The sequence below is a fragment of the Gossypium arboreum genome, chromosome 6 (genome assembly GCF_025698485.1).
Source record: "Gossypium arboreum isolate Shixiya-1 chromosome 6, ASM2569848v2, whole genome shotgun sequence".
In the NCBI taxonomy this organism is placed as follows: Eukaryota; Viridiplantae; Streptophyta; class Magnoliopsida; order Malvales; family Malvaceae; genus Gossypium; species Gossypium arboreum.
In genome coordinates, this window is record NC_069075.1 from 110219024 (window position 1) to 110238999 (window position 19976).

Here is a 19976-nt window from a genome sequence, read left to right on the forward strand (position 1 = left end):
AAGTGACCCTAGTCGGAAAGCGGTTTCGGGACCGCTAAACCGAGTCACCAAATTATTTGAATATGATACCTATTGTCTAAAATATGTGATTATGAATGTGTGAAAGTTTTAAGCTTCGATTTAGTAAATTGCATGTGAAATTAGTCGATAGGACTTATGTGTGACACTTTCGAAATGTAATAGGTAAATCTATAAGGATCTGTTAGTGCATGTAATCAAAGGGGTGGACTTGCATGTCAATTTCCCCCTTTTTATTTGCTAGTGGCCGGCCATGACAAAGGATGATGGGCAAAACATGTCATAAAACATGTTGTGACAATGGTGTATGTTAGGAAAAATAAAATAAGGAGTATGGGTAATAAAGAAATAGAAGAAAAAAAAAAGAATGGTGTGTGTGTTCCCCCCCATTGCCGTGAGTTGAGGGAAAGAAAAAGAAAAAAAAATTGTTCATCCTTTTTCATTTCTTTGGGCCGAAAATTCTAAGGAAGAAGGAAGGAGTTCTTGCTTCATGTTTGGTTTGGAAAAGGATTAGGAGGAGGTTTGGCCATACTCGTATCTAGATTAAGGTATGTTTGAGGTTGTGCCATGAGATTCATGCATGTTTTTAGTTGCTAGCTTGAGTCCTAATTAGCCCATGGTTCAAAACTTTGCTATGTCATGGGGATGATATTCGGCCAAGGTGGATTTTGTGTTAATGCCATTGCATGCAAAATATGAAGCTTGTTAATGATACATGTGATGGTGGATTGATGACTCTTGGATTTTCTTTTTAGCATTTTTGAGTGAGACATTAAGTTTTTTGTTTAACCATGACCAAAATTGAAATGGTATGGTGTTGTGATGTATTCGGCCATGGTATATCCATAAGTATGATTTATGCTTATTGCATGGTAGGTAAGATTTGTGTTTTGGATTTATGTTCATGTTTAGTTATAATCAACTTTGAGATTCGGCTCTTGCACATATATATATATGTATATATATATATGTTTGCTCATAACGAATTGGTATGACATATACAATATCTCAAGGTATATATTTACATATGATGGTGTTTCGGTTATGGAGTACATGATGGATGCGTATTGAGTTATAATATGTAATGCATTAGTTAGTAAAAGGTATGCCATTTGTGTGTGGTATTGAGTATATAATTGGCCTCAACATAGACATGCATAATCGGCCACATGAATGAGTACATAGGTTGATGTGTTGTTGACCATAGGTAAGCATATTGAAGGCTTTATCTTGACTTAGAAAATTCGGCTAAGGAGAGTATTAACTAATGTGTTGAGTTTGATTCATGATTCCGTACATATGTGACTTTAATGTCTAATGAATATATGTGGGCTAAGTACCTTGAGTTCCTCTTTTCGATGCTCAAATGATTAAATCAATTTATTTGTTAAATTAAGCTCAAGAGCAAAGGGGAACTAAATTCGATAAAGGGAAGGAAAAAGTGGTCGAATAGCCATCGGAATCATTCGACAACATCCGAGGTAAGTTTTCGAGTAATGGAACTTAAATTATGATTCGGTTAGATTATGTTTTAAGTAAATCAAAATCATGCTCTTGTATGTGGCTATTGAACCGAAATTGTAAATGCGATAAGTGTCTTGTGTTTGAGCTTTGGTAATGAAAATGAAATATGAATGTGTCATGATTTATTGATATATGAGCATGGTTACTCGAATCATATACGGGCTAAGTCCCGAAGGCTTTTGTGCTAAGTGACTACATCCGGACTAAGATCCGAAGGTATTTGTGCAAGTAACTATATCCGGGCTAAGTCCCGAAGGCATTTATGCTAGTGACCATATCCGGGCTAAGACCCGATGGCCTTGGGCGAGTGGTTATATCCGGCTAAACCCTGAAGATGCTTGATTTGGGAATGAGCGATCTTGCTGTAAAATTTAAATTAATACGCTCGTAAAATCCCAGCGATGAGGTATGTTTCGTGTGTGCTTTGAATTAGTTGATCCCTTACAAATCTGTATTCGCTTAGTCAATAAATGAGCTACCGGCCTTTGGCTAAGTTGATCTTTTGTGTATGAACATAAGGGTTGGTAATGTGAAATTTTGGCTCGTCAGCTATCGGAGTCGGGATTTTTGGAAGTCGAAGTCTCCCACACTATCAAAGCCCCCTTTTGGTACAATTTTGGTTGAACTTTGAAATGGCATGTATAGGACTACCCTTTTTGTTGTTGGTCATGTACCCATGGATTTTGTGTAAATTTGGATAGCCATGCGAAAATGGCTTATATACGTTTTAGCATAGTACTATAATCGTTTTGTATGTTGATCATTAAGAGGTATGGAAATGTTTGGAAACGATTAGCCATTGGAATGGTTAATCATGATCATACTTTGTGCTACGTATGCAAAAAGGGCTAATTGAATCATGCAAATTATGAAATAGGTAAAGTCTACCTCAAAGGCAGATGCTGACAGCAGCAGTGATGTGGATGTGAAAAATCACTAAAAATAGTAGCAATGGAATTAAATAGTGAATAAATTATGTAAATGAACCTTGATGAATCTACTTTCATATGGAAGAAACGAAATGGTCATATGAGTTGTATGTTAAGAGATATTTAGGTTTTCGTGAAATAGGGCAGAATGGTTTCTGGATTCCCTGTTCCGAATTTGTAAATTCATTATAAATTAACCAGAGATAATTAGGAGTCATGCCATATATTTATAGATTTCTCTTTGATTCTAATTTCTATAGAAACAAATGGCATCAGTATTGAAGCCCTGTACAGGGAGATATCCAAGTTGTAATGCATGTAGGTCAGTGTAGTCGAACCCTGAAACAGGGGAGACTTTAACTAATAAACTGTACTAATTGGCTCGACCAAAAATTCTAGAAAAAAAGCTGTAGATGGACATATGAGTCTAGTTTCAGGGAAAAATTACGAAACTGATTTTCGAGTTTTGAAACTCAAGATATGATTTTTAAGGCGACAGTGATTCAGTAACCAGCTTGTCTGGAAATTTTTAAATGGACTGTGAAAATAATTAAGTTAAGTCTGTACGCACCTTGTGTTCGACTCTGGTAACGGACTCGGGTACGGGGTGTTACACGGCCTAGCACACTAGCGTGTGGCTTGGCCATGTGATCCGATTTGCTTACTGACATCATAGTCAGAGAGTTACACATCCTATGGACACAGGCGTGTCCAGGGCACACTGGCGTGTTCATGTGTCCACACTGGCGTGTGATCGGGTTTCATGGAAAAATTTTCCATGTTTTCCTGAAACTTCTAAAGTGTCCGATTTAGTCCCTAACTACTTTCAAAGTACATTTAGGGCCTCGTAGGTGTAACACCCCTCACTCGTAACCGTCGTCGGAATAGATTAAGAGGCGTTACTAGACCTATAACTCAATTCAGAACATTCATTTAACAAATTGTATCTCATTTCAGTAACCATCAACCATTCACATTCTAATATATTTAAAAATAATCATATTAAAGCTTTAATCATGCATTTAGGACTAATTTGATAACATATAAAAGTTTCAGAAACTTAGAAAATTTTCAACTTTTGAAAGGTCACACGCCCATGTGAACGTGCTGTGTGCATCACACAACTTTAGACATGCTCGTGTGTCTATGCCGTGGCACAACAAGGCATACATACTGACTTGTCCACACGGCTACAAGACACGCCCGTGTGCCAGGCCGTGTGAAAATTTAAGAAGGTTACTGACTTGGCCACACGGCCGACCACATGCCCATGTGTCATCCCGTGTGCCACACACGACCAATAGACACGCCTGTGTGTCTAGGCCGTGTCAAAATTGGAGGGTATACTAACTTTAATTCGTAGGGTACCCTAGGGGACACACAGCCGTGCAACATAACCGTGTGTCACACACGGCTAAGACACACGCCCGTGTCTTTGCCTGTGTGGACAAAAATAGGCCATTTCAATTGCCAAAATTTCCACCCTAAAACATAAGCATTTACATTCATATTTGACCGCATTTAAGCAATTCAATTGGCAACCAAATCAACCATTTCAATACACATTATAAGCCATATCTGTGACATCCCAAAATTGACCATAGTCGGGAAGTGGTTTCGGGACCGCCAAACCGAGTCACCGACATGTTCGAACGTAATATTTATTGTCTAGAATATGTGAAAATGCATGTGTGAATTTTGAATTCTTTGATTTAGTTAATTTGATTGTGAATTGAAAGAAAAAGGACTCATGTGAAAGGATTTAAATAGATGTGGCTAATTTTAAGAGATTAATAAAAGGATGAAGTAAAATAAATGGACTTGCATGTCAAATAGCCCATTCCTAAGGGTAGTGGCCGGCCATGTCAAGAGTGATGGGCAAGGAAAACATGTTTCAAACATGTTTAGCTAATGGATTATGCTTGAAAGAATAAAGAAATGAAATTGAAAAAAAATAGGGATATGATGAAAACAAAAGAAAAAAAAGTGTTCATTCTCTCATTTTCTCCTTGCTTGGCCGAATATACTAAGGCGAAAGGGGGAAAAAGCTTGAGAAAATCAGCCATGGGAGCTTACTAGACTAAGGTGTTTTGATACAAGAAGGTATGTTTTATGCCACTCTTGAAAATGCATGCATGATTTGGAGGATTGGTTCAAAATTTTCCTTGAATCTCAAATCGAAACTAAGTTGTTAGGTGAGTTAAATTTCGACCATGCATGTTGTTTTCCTTGGTGAGTGTTTTGATGTTGTTGTGATGAAAGCATGGAGATGAGTGAGTTGAATGTTTAACAAAAGGAAATTTTGTGCCATTGAGTTCTTGTTGTTATGTGTGTGTGTGTGCATGAGTATTCGGCCATGCTATAGAATTTATGTTGCAAAATGATTAATGCTTAATGAGATGTATAATAGTACTTGTGAATGAGCTTGAGAGTATTTAAACAATTAGACATCAAAAGGGTGGTAATGAGGCTGAAAAATTGTTGGATGGTTAATTGGGTAAGGAATGAAGCATTCGGCCATATGGGGTATAAATGGGCATAGGTGTTAAATACCTTGTATTGGAAACTTGGAGAAATAAGTAGCAATAAATTAAGATGAGATTGAGTAAATTTTTAGCTTAGTTGTGTTAAGTATTCGGCAATAACCATAATAATGCATGTGAATGCCGTATGTTTGTGTTTGATGGAGAGGTAAATTGTTTGATTTAGCTCAAGAGCAAAGGGGAACTAGATTGGACAAAGGAAAGGAGAAAGCAAACGAGTAGCCGATTTGGAACCGTTCTACCCCAAACAAAGTAAGTCATTAAGCACATATGTTTGATATTACTTAAATGATTGGAAAATCTATGCAATTGTGTTTAATGGAATGCTATATATGTATAAATGAAATTGTATGTGTATGGAGTGAGGATAATTGTTGAATGTAAAAGAAATAGTGGAATGTGTAGAAAGTTTGCTTTCGGCACTATGTGTGAGGGCAATACGTGTGTATGGTGACAAGATTGGCACTAAGTGTGCGTGCTGGAAATATATGGCACTAAGTGTGCGTGCTGGAAATATATGGCACTAAGTGTGCATGCTGGAAAAATATGACACTATGTGTGCAAGCTGGAAAAATACGGCACTGGGTGTGCGAGCTCGAAGGGTATGGCACTATGTGTGCGGGCTTAAATTGCGTGGCACTAGGTGTGCGAAATCGAGTAGTAAGCACTGTGTGTGCGTACTCTATATATATGGAGGGTGTGTCTCCATCGAATTGAGTATGGACAGTGGATCGGGTAAGTACCTCGAGCTCATGACGAATAGATAATACGTTCATGCTTGGGGTTGAATTTGGTAAGCCTTAAATCTATGTGATGATTGAAATTGTATGGTTGTGGTGGAAAATGAGTTAATGTGTAAAAATGCTTCAATTATCTTGTTGTGTAGAATATGAAATGTGGATGTATGACTTGGTACGAGATTGGACCGAAAGGTCCGAGGTATTATGGTATAGATTCGATATGGATGAGTACCTAGCCTCGTTTGTTGTACATGTTGTAGTAACTTTATCGGTGGATTGATGAATGCTTATGACTTCTGAGTTGTAAACTCACTCGGTTTTTCTTGTCACCCATTTTAGGTCTCTCGGACTCGTATTGTTTGCGTGATCGGGACCGTCGTCAAGTCATCATCACCGGCTGAAATCTTGTGGTATTGTCTTCGTTGTTGAAGAACATTTGGCATGTATAGGCTATTATATTTTGTCGAACTGTGGGTTGTAAACTTTAAGCCATGTGAAAATGGCCTATGTGGTCGTCGAGTGGGATGCTAGAACCTATATCCACGAGTCTTAGAAACTCTAATTTTGATAAGGTGGCCATAATTTGTGTCATGTATGATGGATGATTAAGGCCAAGGAAAGATTCATGAAATTGGCATAGTCTACTGCAGTAACTGTTGCGGACAGCAGCAGTGAGATGAGATTGAAAAATCACTAAAAATAGTAGAAGTAGAATTAAATAGTGAGTAAATTATGAAATTGAACCTTGATGAATCTATTTTTATATGGACGAAACGAAACGACCATATGAGCAGTATACTGAGAAATATCAAAGTTCTCGTGAGACATGGCCAGAACGGTTTCTGGGTCCCCTGTCGCGACTTAGAAAATTTACCATAAATTATCCAGAAAGAATTAGGAGTCATGCCTTATATGTACAGATTCCAGTTTGAGTCTAGTTTCATTAGAAACAAATGGAACCAGTATTAAAGCCCTGTACGGATAGATATTCAAGTTGTAACGCGCGAAGGTCAGAGCAGTCGATCCCTGTAACATGGGTGACTTTAACTAATAAACTGTACCAATTGGCCCAACCAAAAATTCTAGAAATAAATACATGGATGGGTATTTGAGTCTAAATTCAGGGAAAATTTACGAAACCAGTTTCCGAGTTTTGAAACTCGAGATATGATTTTTAAGGCGACGGTGACGCAGTTTTCCAGCCTCACTGGAAATGTCAAATTGGTTGGTACCTTGAGAGGATTTGGCGTTAACCCTCGTGTCCGACACGGCGACGGTCACGAGTTCGGGTGTTACAATTTTATTGGTATCGAGCTATGGTTTAGTCGGTTCTAGGACTACCATAGAGCGTGTGAGTCTAGCTATACATGCCAAATTGTTAGTGCTTAATAATGTGATGACTTCGACGGTTGAAATTTTTGTTTTGATTAGCGATGGAACCCGGATAGAGACCCTTGGCGGATGACGTTGAAAGTGTAGCGGCTGCTCTGCGCAAGGGACACCACCTGTTGAGCCTCGGTCATCCGCGAATAATCAAAATGAAGGGCGAAACAAGCCTTCTTCACCATGATGAATGAGTGGGTCGCGCAATATGCCCGAACCAATCCTACTGTCCAACCATTCCCGAATTTAAATAATCCACCCCAAGAGCCCGTAATGCCATCGCATTCGATCCCGTGAGGCTGAGTAAACCACCGTGGACTTGATTAGGAAGCGTGGCAATGAGGAGTTTAAGGCCATAGTTACCGACGACGCAGAAAGGGCCGAAGTTTCGCTTGATAACACCATTAGAGTGTTTGATGAACTATCATGCACACCGATGAATGTCTTAAGTGTGCTATATCTTTGTTGAGACTCACCTACTATTGGTGGAGGACCTTGATTTCCATAGTCCCAAAGGAACAAGTTACTTGGGATTTCTTTCAAACGGAATTTCGGAAGAAATATATTAGTCAACGGTTCATCGATCAGAAGCGTAAGGAGTTCCTGGAACTCAAGCAAGGCCGTATGATCGTATCTGAATACGAACATGAGTTCGTAAGACTTAGTCGGTATGCTCAGGAGTGTGTGGCTGATGAGGTTGCTATGTGCAAAAGATTTGAAGAAGGATTGAATGAAGAGTTAAAGTTACTAGTGGGAATTTTGGAGATAAAGGAGTTCGTGACACTAGTCGAACGAGCTCGCAAGGCGTAAGAACTTGGGAAGGAGAAGAAGAAGGCTGAATTTGAAGCAAGAGATTACCGTAAAAGATCAACGAGTAAAGCTCCATTCTCGATCGTAAAGAGGTTCGTGGAGGACACCAAGAAGTCAAGGGCATTCTGGGAATTTCCATTAGAGCCCGACCATTGACGGACTCCGAGCTACATCGGTAGCTAGTGTGGGCAATAATCGTCAAGAGAAACCAGAATGTCCCCAATGTGGAAGATGACACCTAGGTGAATGTTGGGGTAAGTCTGTTAACCGGTCCTGTTATGGATGTGGTTCAAGGACCACTTCATTAGGGATTGTACTGAGCTAGATGAGAAGAATAAGATGCAAGGTCACGAGATCTAGTGGGGCGACACTAGAGGTAGACCCCGAGGGTTTCAGGAGGTAGGGGTGGTAATCGAGGGGAGCCACCGACACTACTGTTCGATCCGAGACCCGAGCTCCTGCTAGAGCATATGCCATCCGCGACGAGAGGAGGCATCCTCCCCGACGTTATCACCGGTACTTTTACTCTTTTGATACTAGTGTGATTGCATTGATTGACCCGGCTCTACTCATTCATATGTATGTGAAACTTTAGCATCAAAGAAGACTCTACCGTTGAGTCTCTCGAGTTTGTAATTCGAGTGTCAAACCCTTTGGGTCAATACGCACTCGTTGATAAAGTGTGCAAGAGATGCCCCTAATAATTCGAGAATCTGCTTTTCCTACCGATCCGATGCTTCTACCATTTGATGAATTCGATGTTATTCTTGGTATGGATTGGTGACCGTACATGATGCAATGGTGGATCGCAAAAGGAAAACCATTGATTTGAGGAGTGCAAATAATGAGGTAGTCCGAGTCGAGTCTCTCGATTTAAAAGGAGTGCCGCCGATAATATCTTCTATGACCGCCGGAGATATGTGAAAAGGGTGTGAAACATACCTTGCGTATGTGTTGGAAAGTAAAGAGACGAAAAAGAAACTCGAATCGGTATCGATTGGTTTGTGAGTATTCAGATGTTTTTCCGGAGGAGTTACCGGATTGCCACCGGTTCGAGAAGTGGAATTCGCATCGGTTGTACCGGTACTACGCCGATCTTAATAGCTCCGTATCGTATGGCATTAACGGAGTTAAAGGAATTGAAGGTTCAATTGCAAGAATTGACGGATAGAGGTTTCGCTCGACCGAGTTTTTCTCCATGGGCGCACCAGTATTGTTTGTGAAAAGAAGGACGGAAGCATGAGGTTGTGCATCGACTCACCGTCAACTCAATAAAGTGACGATAAAGAATAAATATCTGTTGCCACGAATTGACGATTTGTTTGATCAATTAAAGGGAGCCTCGGTGTTTTCAAAGATAGATTTGAGGTCGGGTACTATCGGTTGAGGGTCCGAGAATCGGACGTACCAAAACCGCTTTTAGAATAAGGTACGGTCACTACGAATTCTTGGTGATGCCGTTTGGGCTCACTAACGCCCTGCGGTGTTTATGGATTTAATGAATAGAATTTTCAGGCCATACTTGGATCGGTTCAGTAGTTGTATTTATCGATGACATTCGGTCTATTCGAGAGATGAAACCGAACATCTTGAACACCTAAGGCTAGTGTTGCAAATCTTACGAGATAAGCGATTATACGCAAAGTTCAGAAATGTGAATTTTGGTTGAAAGAGGTTAGCTTTTTGGGGCACGTGGTGTCCGATCGGTGTCGAGGTGGACGAAAAAATTTCGACCATAGTCAATTGGAAACCTCCAAGGAATGTTACCGAAGTTAGGAGCTTTTTGGGGCTTGCGGTTACTACCGACGGTTTGTAAAAGGATTCTCGATGATAGCCACACCATGACAAAACTGTTTTAAAGATGTCAAATTTGAATGGACGGAAAAGTGCCGAAAAGTTTCACCAATTGAAAACCCATTTGACTAAAGCTCGGTTCTAGTACAAATGCCGAATCGGCAAAGAGTTTGTCATCTATAGTGATGCCTCCCTACTTGGGTTAGGTTGCGTATTGATGCAAGAAGGTCGAGTTGTGGCCTATGCGTCGAGACAATTAAAGCCACATGAGAAAAATTATCCAACCCATGATCTCGAATTGGCTGCCATCGTATTCGCCTTAAAGATATGGCGACATTACTTATTTGGTGAGAAGTGCCATGTGTATTCGGATCACAAAAGTCTCAAATATTTGATGACTCAAAGAGACTTAAATCTGCGACAAAGACGATGGCTCGAGTTGTTAAAAGATTATGAACTCGTCATTGATTATCACCCGGGAAAGGCTAATGTGGTTGCGGATGCCTTAAGTCGGAAATCACTGTTTGCTTTACGAGCGATGAATGTACACTTGTCTATCCTACCCGACAATGTGTTAGTAGCCGAATTAAAGGCCAAACCATTGTTGGCTCATCAAATTCGGGAAGCTCAGAAAGTTGATGAGGAGTTGCTTGCAAAGCGAAATGAGTGTGTTCAACAAGGAATCGAGTTTCAAATTGATGATGACGATTGTTTGAGGTTCAGAAGTCGTCTGTGTGTTCCAAAGAATTCGGAACTTATTTCGATAATTCTAAATGAAGCCCATTGTAGCCGAATGGCAATCCACCCGGGGAGTACGAAGATGTACAACGATTTGAAACGTCAGTTTTGGTGGCATGGTATGAAACGAGACATCTCTGATTTTGTTTCGAAATGTTTAATATGTCAACAAGTGAAAGCGGAACATCAAGTGCCATCGGGATTACTTCAGCCGATCACGATACCCGAGTGGAAATGGGATTGAGTCACAATGGACTTTGTATCCGGACTGCCATTGTCAGCAAGTAAGAAGGATGCGATTTGGGTCGTTGTAGATAGATTGACTAAGTCGGCTCACTTTGTCCCGTGACGCACGGATTTTTCAATAGACAAACTAGCCGAATTGTACGTTTCTCAGATTGTGAGACTACACGGGGTGCCTATTTCCATCGTGTCGGATAGAGATCCGAGATTTACCTCGCGATTTTGGAAGAAGTTGCAAGAGGCTTTGGGTACCAAGCTGCATTTTAGCACTTTTCATCCCCAAACCGATGGTCAATCCGAACGGATAATTCAAATCCTGGAGGATATGTTGAGATGTTGCATCCTTGAGTTTAGTGGTTCATGGGAAAGATATTTGCCTTTGATTGAATTCGCTTACAACAATAGTTTTCAATCAAGTATTAAGATGGCACCTTACGAGGCCTTGTACGGGCGTAAATGCCGTACACCATTATTTTGGACCGAGCTCGGTGAGAACAAAATTTTTGGAGTGGATTTGATTAAAGATGCTGAACAGAAAGTAAAAGTAATCCGTGAAAATCTGAAGATAGCCTCCGATCGTCAGAAGTCGTACGCGGATCTAAAACGAAAAGACATTGAGTATCAAGTGAGAGATAAAGTGTTTCTTAAAGTTTCGCCTTGGAAGAAGATACTCGATTCTACCGTAGGGCAAATTGAGCCCGAGGTTCATCGGGCCATATGAGATATCCGAACGAGTCGGTCCAATCGCGTATCGTTTGATTTTGCCCCCTGAGCTCGAAAAGATTCACAATGTTTTTCATGTCTCGATGCTTCAACGATATAGGTCTGATCCATCGCACGTAATTGCTCCATCTAAGATTGAGATTCAGCCTAATTTGAGCTATGAAGAGGAACTGGTTCGCATTATGAGGCGTGAAGTAAAAGAGTTGCGCAATAGGAAAATCCCGTTAGTGAAGGTGTTGTGGCATAAACACGGAATGGAAGAAGCCACTTGGGAGCTTGAGGACTCTATGAAAGAGCGATACCGAGCCTATTCACGGTAAGATTTTCGGGACGAAAATTTCTTAAGTGGGGGAGAGTTGTGACATCCCAAAATTGACCATAGTCGGGAAGTGGTTTCGGGACCGCCAAACCGAGTCACCGACATGTTCGAACGTAATATTTATTGTCTAGAATATGTGAAAATGCATGTGTGAATTTTGAATTCTTTGATTTAGTTAATTTGATTGTGAATTGAAAGAAAAGGACTCATGTGAAAGGATTTAAATAGATGTGGCTAATTTTAAGAGATTAATAAAAGGATGAAGTAAAATAAATGGACTTGCATGTCAAATAGCCCATTCCTAAGGGTAGTGGCCGCCATGTCAAGAGTGATGGGCAAGGAAAACATGTTTCAAACATGTTTAGCTAATGGATTATGCTTGAAAGAATAAAGAAATAAAATTGAAAAAAAAATAGGATATGATGAAAACAAAAGAAAAAAAAAAGTGTTCATTCTCTCATTTTTCTCCTTGCTTGGCGAATATACTAAGAAGAAAGGGGAAAAAGCTTGAGAAAATCAGCCATGGGAGCTTACTAGACTAAGGTGTTTTGATACAAGAAGGTATGTTTTATGCCACTCTTGAAAATGCATGCATGATTTGGAGGATTGGTTCAAAATTTTCCTTGAATCTCAAATCGAAACTAAGTTGTTAGGTGAGTTAAATTTGACCATGCATGTTGTTTTCCTTGGTGAGTGTTTTGATGTTGTTGTGATGAAAGCATGGAGATGAGTGAGTTCGAATGTTTAACAAAAGGAAATTTTGTGCCATTGAGTTCTTGTTGTTATGTGTGTGTGTGTGCATGAGTATTCGGCCATGCTATAGAATTTATGTTGCAAAATGATTAATGCTTAATGAGATGTATAATAGTACTTGTGAATGAGCTTGAGAGTATTTAAACAATTAGACATGAAAAGGGTGGTAATGAGGCTGAAAAATTGTTGGATGGTTAATTGGGTAAGGAATGAAGCATTGGCCATATGGGGTATAAATGGGCATAGGTGTTAAATACCTTGTATTGGAAACTTTGAGAAATAAGTAGCAATAAATTAAGATGAGATTGAGTAAATTTTCAGCTTAGTTGTGTTAAGTATTCGGCAATAACCATAATAATGCATGTGAATGCCGTATGTTTGTGTTTGATGGAGAGGTAAATTGTTTGATTTAGCTCAAGAGCAAAGGGAACTAGATTGGACAAAGGAAAGGAGAAAGCAAACGAGTAGCCGATTTGGAACCGTTCTACCCCAAACAAAGTAAGTCATTAGCACATATGTTTGATATTGCTTAAATGATTGGAAAATCTATGCAATTGTGTTTAATGGAATGCTATATATGTATAAATGAAATTGTATGTGTATGGAGTGAGGATAGTTGTTGAATGTAAAAGAAATAGTGGAATGTGTAGAAAGTTTGCTTTCGGCACTATGTGTGCGGCAATACGTGTGTATGGTGACGAGATTGGCACTAAGTGTGCGTCTTGGAAATATATGGCACTAAGTGTGCGTGCTGGAAATATATGGCACTAAGTGTGCATGCTGGAAAAATATGACACTATGTGTGCAAGCTGGAAAAATACTGACCTTTGGGTGTGCGAGCTCGAAGGGTATGGCACTATGTGTGCGGGCTTAAATTGCATGGCACTAGGGTGCGAATCGAGTAGTAAGCACTGTGTGTGCGTACTCTATATATATGGAGGGTGTGTCTCCATCGAATTGAGTATGGACAGCGGATCGGGTAAGTACCTCGAGCTCATGACGAATAGAGAATACGTTCATGCTTGGGGTTGAATTTGGTAAGCCTTAAATCTATGTGATGATTGAAATTGTATGGTTGTGGTGGAAAATGAGTTAATGTGTAAAAATGCTTCGATTATCTTGTTGTGTAGAATATGAAATGTGGATGTATGACTTGGTACGAGATTGGACCGAAAGGTCCGAGGTATTATGGTATAGATTCGATATGGATGAGTACCTAGCCTCGTTTGTTGTACATGTTGTAGTAACTTTATCGGTGGATTGATGAATGCTTATGACTTCTCGAGTTGTAAACTCACTCGGTGTTTTTCTTGTCACCCATTTTAGGTCTCTCGGACTCGTATTGTTTGCATGATCGGGACCGTCGTCAAGTCATCACACCGGCTGAAATCTTGTGGTATTGTCTTCGTTGTTGAAGAACATTTGGCATGTATAGGCTATTATATTTTGTCGAACTGTGGGTTGTAAACTTTAAGCCATGTGAAAATGGCCTATGTGGTCGTCGAGTGGGATGCTAGAACCTATAGCCACGAGTCTTAGAAACTCTAATTTTGATAAGGTGGCCATAATTTGTGTCATGTATGATGGATGATTAAGGCCAAGGAAAGATTCATGAAATTGGCATAGTCTCTGCAGTAACTGTTGCGGACAGCAGCAGTGAGATGAGATTGAAAAATCACTAAAATAGTAGAAGTAGAATTAAATAGTGAGTAAATTATGAAATTGAACCTTGATGAATCTATTTTTATATGGATGAAACGAAACGACCATATGAGCAGTATACTGAGAAATATTAAAGTTCTCGTGAGACAGGGCCAGAATGGTTTCTGGGTCCCCTGTCGCGACTTAGAAAATTTACCATAAATTATCCAGAAAGAATTAGGAGTCATGCCTTATATGTACAGATTCCATTTTGAGTCTAGTTTCATTAGAAACAAATGGAACCAGTATTAAAGCCCTGTACGGATAGATATTCAAGTTGTAACGCGCGAAGGTCAGAGCAGTTGATCCCTGTAACATGGGTGACTTTAACTAATAAACTGTACCAATTAGCCCGACCAAAAATTCTAGAAATAAATCCATGGATGGGTATGTGAGTCTAAATTCAGGGAAAATTTACGAAACCAGTTTCTGAGTTTTGAAACTCGAGATATGATTTTTAAGGCGACGGTGACGCAGTTTTCCAGCCTCACTGGAAATGTCAAATTGGTTGGTACCTTGAGAGGATTTGGCCGTTAACCCCTCGTGTCCGACACCGGCGACGGTCACGAGTTCGGGGTGTTACAATATCTAAACTTGCTATTTACATATCCATATACCTATATAGCAACATATACAATTCATCCATTTAAAATCCATAAATCAAGACTACCTTTGCATAATTTCATTCAAACATTATCATACCAAAACATACCATATTCAAACACATAAATACACAAACAAATCATGGTACCAAAAAAGCCAAATCACATGGCTTAACTTATATACAATTTCATACTCAAACCATGATTCCAAAACATAACTTTTACTATCAAACTAGCCTATACATGCCATATTTACATAAGTTCATAAGTTCAAAATACCAAACAGAAATTTGGATAGTGTAATGTACAACTCTGACTTGTCCGAAACGAGCAAGCTAACGAACCTCTATAAGACATAGAAATAGAAACAGTGTAAGCTTCTAAGCTTAGTAAGCCCGTATAATTCAGAATTAAACTTACCATTTAAAGTAATCAAAGTAACAATATAATGCCAACCATTCAATATAAGCATCCTAATCACACAATATCATCACATGTTAGTCATTTAATTAACACATAATCCATAACTTGTTAATATAACATTATTTAGGTCCGTTGAATCTATTAGAACTTGAAAGGATAATCGAGTGAACAATGTCAAAAATACGTCAGTTCATCATCATACATGCTCTTTCGAGACATGGCCAGTAAGCTCTTCATGAGCTGATAACAATAAGCTCTATTGAGCTGAAAATGGTAAGCTCTATTGAGCTGAACAATAAGCTCTTCTGAGCTGATACAGTAAGCTCATACGAGCTATTATTAGTCCACAACAAATGCAGGAGCTCGACCATTTCAGTAATTCTAGTAACATGTCACTCGTATCTAATTAATTCACATAATTCAACCAAGGCTCGGTAACAGATTTGATATATCATCAAGGAAATCATATCTCAAATAATTCAATTATATACATTCAATTCAACCATTGCAAGTATAGTAAAGTTCGATTCTAATTATACAAACTTAACTCGGATTGCTCGGATGAAAACTAGCGTTTACTCGTCTACTTTTCGTTTCCCCCGATCTAGTTCCAGTATTTGCTTACCTTGATCTATATGATATCAAATTAACTCTTTTAATTATCATTCAACTCAATTTAGCCTAAAACATTCATTTTTGGCCAAATTACAAATTTACCCTAGACTTTTAACTACTTTGCAATTTAGTCCTTTATACACAAAATGGTAAATTTATGAAATTTACCCTTAACCCATGTATAACCGAATTTCACATAATCAGATCGCATCCCATATTTTTATTTTATTCACATTTTCAACCACAACAATTCTATCTTTTACATTTTAATCCCTAATTCTCATTTTTGTCAAAAATCATTTTATAAAACTTGTATAACTATTAACAACCATCAATAATCTAACAAGAACCTTCAAAATACTTAATTATTCAATAATGGCATATCTCAAAATCTATAACAGTTTCAAAAATGAAGGTACGGGCTAGCTAGATTAAACTGCAACCAGCTCAAAAACATAGCAATCATTAAAAACCGAGCTCAAACCGTACCTTAATCAAGGATTGATGTTGCCGAAACCATGAAAGCTCAAAAGCCCATATTTTTCTCTTTTACAAACGGTTGAAAGAAGAAGATGACACCAAATTAAGTTTTTGTTTTATTATTATTAACTAAATACATAGTTTACCATTATAACCTTATAATTAAACTTATTATATCATGAAATTCATGGACATGAATGTCCACTAACTTAAATTAAAGTCAAATAATATTATAAGGACTTCCATATTAATAAACCAAAGTTATTTAATACCTTTAAACAATAGTACTCAACTTTTACGTGTTACATGGTTTAGTCCCTTTTACCGAATTAAGCATTTAAACAATACTTTTCGAAACTTTCACATAATTTATCTATCATGATGTAGACCTTATTATATAATAAAATAAATATTTTGACTTCGGATTTGTGGTCCCCAAACCACTGTTCTGATTTGACCTAAAAACGGGTTGTTACAACTCTCCCCTAAGAAATTTTCGTCCCTGAAAATCTTATCGGTAAAGAGGTTAGGGTACTATTTTCGCATAGCTTCCTCGGGTTCCCACGTAGCTTCCTCAGTTCCGTGTTTATGCCAAAGAACTTTCACAAGAGCTATACATTTATTCCTTAATTCTTTAATCTCCCGAGTCAGAATCTTGATACGTTCTTCGTTATACGATAAATCAGACTGTATCTCAACATCAACGGGAGAAATCACATTGATGAATCTGATCTATACCGACGTAGCATCGAAACATGAAAAACATTATGAATCTTTTCTAGCTCAGATGGTAACGATAGTTGATATGCTACAGACCCTATTCTTTCAACAATCTCATACGGCCCAATAAATCGCGGACTTAACTTTCCTTTACGACCGAATCGAAGAACCTTTCCCCACAGTGACACTTTTAGAAACACTTTGTCTCCGACTTGAAATTCAATCTCTCTACGTTTCAAATGTGCATAATATTTCTATCGATCTGAAGCTGCTTTTAAACTATCATGAATCATTTTTACTTTTTCTTCTATTTCTCTGATTAATTCAACCCTGTGAATCTTTTTCTCACTTAATTCAGTCCAGTACAACGGTGTTCGACACTTGCGACCATATAAAGCTTTGTACGGTGCCATTTTTATACTTGTTTGAAAACTGTTGTTATATGCATATTCAATTAGAGGCAAGTATTTCTCCCAGTTACCTTCAAACTCGAGAATGCAACAACGCAAAATATCTTCAAGTACATGTATAACTCTTTAGGACTGACCGTCCGCCTGAGGGTGAAAAGTTGTACTAAAATTCAATTTCATTGCAAGAGCTTCTTGTAATTTCTTCCAGAATCTTGATGTAAATCTCGGATCTCTATCGGAGATAATAAGCAGTGGTACACCATATAATCGTACGGTCTTAGACAAGTACAATTCAGCTTGTCTATCCAAAGAGTAATCTGTATGTACCAGTATGAAATGAGCAAATTTTGTTAGTCGATCAATGACAACCCGGATAGCATCTTTCTTTTTCAGAGTTAGGGGCAGACCCAATACGAAGTCCATAGTGACTCTATCCCATTTCCATTCAGGAATCAATACAGGCTGTAGTAAACCAAATGGTACTTGATGTTTAGCTTTCACTTGTTGGCAAATCAAACATTTCGATACAAACTCCGATATATCCCATTTCATTCCTGACCACCCATACTGGTGTTTCAAATCATTATACATCTTGGTACTACCCGGATGAATAGAAAAGCGACTACTGTGTGCTTCATGCAAAATTTTCTGAATAAGCTCTGTATTTTTCGGTACATAAATTCTGTTTCAGAACATTAAACAATTGCCAGTTCTAATATGAAATTCTAAATTAGAAATAGACTCACATTGAATTCATTTAGCTTGCAGTCCACTATTATTTCTCTGAGCTTCATATATTTGTTGCAGAAATACTGGTTTAACTTTCAATTCAGCTAAAATAGATCCACCATCACATATCATCAACTCAGTATTCATGGTTTGTAACGCAAACAATGATTTTTGGCTCAAAGCATTAGCAGCTACATTAGCTTTTCCCTGGTGATAATCAATCACAAAGTCATAATCTTTCAATAACTCAAGCCATCTTCGTTGCCGCAAATTTAGATCTTTCTGTGACATTAGATATTTCAAGCTCTTATGATCTGTATAAATGTGGCATTTTTCACCATATAAATAGTGTCGCCAAATCTTTAATGCAAATACAATTGCAACCAGTTCTAAATCATGCATCGGATAATTCTTTTCATGAGGTTTCAGCTGTCGAGAAGCATAAGCTATAACTTTTCCCTCTTGCATCAAAACACAACCCAATCCGTTTAGTGATGCATCACTATAGATTACGAATTCCTTAGCCAATTCAGGTTGAACCAAAACTGGTGCTTCTGTTAACAATAATTTCAACTATTCAAAACTCTGCTGACATTTTTCTGGCCATTCAAACTTAACATTTTTTTGTAGCAGTCGAGTTATCGGTGTCGCAATCATTAAGAAGCCTTTCACAAATCTTGGATAATAGCCCGCTAAGCCTAAAAAGCTATGGACTTTAGATACGTTTCTCAGAGGTTTCCAGTCAACAATAACAGAAATCTTGGTAGGATAAACTCTAATACCGTCGGCTGAAACAATATGCCCCAAGAATCTAACTTCTTTAAGCTAGAACTCATATTTACTGAACTTTGCAAATAACTGCTTATCACGTAGAGTTTGTAACGCAATTCTCAAATGCTCGGTATGCTCAAATTCATCTCATGAATAGATCAGAATATCATCAATGAATACCATAACAAATTTGTCTAAATACGGTCTGAATATACGATTCATCAAGTCCATAAAAATGGCAGGAGCATTAGTTAAACCGAAAGGCATAACAAGGAATTCATAATGACCATACCTCATTCTGAAAGCAATTTTCGGCACATCCCACTCTTTAACTCGTAACTGACAATAACCTGATCTCAAATCAATCTTCGAAAATACTATAGCCCCAATCAACTGATCAAATAAGTCATCAATTCGAGGTAGAGGGTATTTGTTCTTTATAGTCACTTTATTCAACTATCTATAGTTGATACACATGCGCATTGAGCCATCTTTCTTTTCCACAAACAGTACTGGTGCAGCCCAAGGAGAATAAGTCGGTTGTACAAAACCTGTCTGTCAATTCTTGCAACTGATCTTTCAACTCTTTTAATTCTATTGGAGCCATTCTGTAGGGAGCTATTGATATCGGAGTTGCTCTCGATATTAACTCAATACCAAATTCTACTTCTCTAATCGGTGTTAATCCTGGTAATTCTTCTGGTAATTCTTCTCTTTTCGTTGAGAAACAAAGCTAAACAGTAGTTGAATTTGTTACCACGAGGGTCAATCACTGCTTGGGAACAAATGACCGAAAAGTTTTTATTAAAATATTTTCTGCCAGCTAAAACAGCTAAATTATGTAATGATATCTCTTATTTTGTGCAAATGGATTTAGAAACACTCTACGATGCATGGGAGAGATACAAGGACCTCTTGAGAAGATGCCCTCACCATGGGTTACCACTCTGGTTATAGGTTCAAACGTTTCACAATGGCCTGAACCCTTCGACTCGGCAGATGGTTGAC

At 38.4% G+C, this 19976-nt stretch overlaps 1 non-coding gene across 1 annotated transcript; it reads right to left on the reverse strand.

Annotated features, from left to right (window-relative positions):
- Nucleotides 1–19802: 19802 nt before the first annotated feature.
- LOC128294821 (small nucleolar RNA R71) lies at nucleotides 19803–19909 on the reverse strand. The gene has a single exon (XR_008285128.1). It is a non-coding gene; the product is annotated as a small nucleolar RNA R71 (small nucleolar RNA).
- Between the last annotated feature and the right edge of the window lie 67 nt (nucleotides 19910–19976).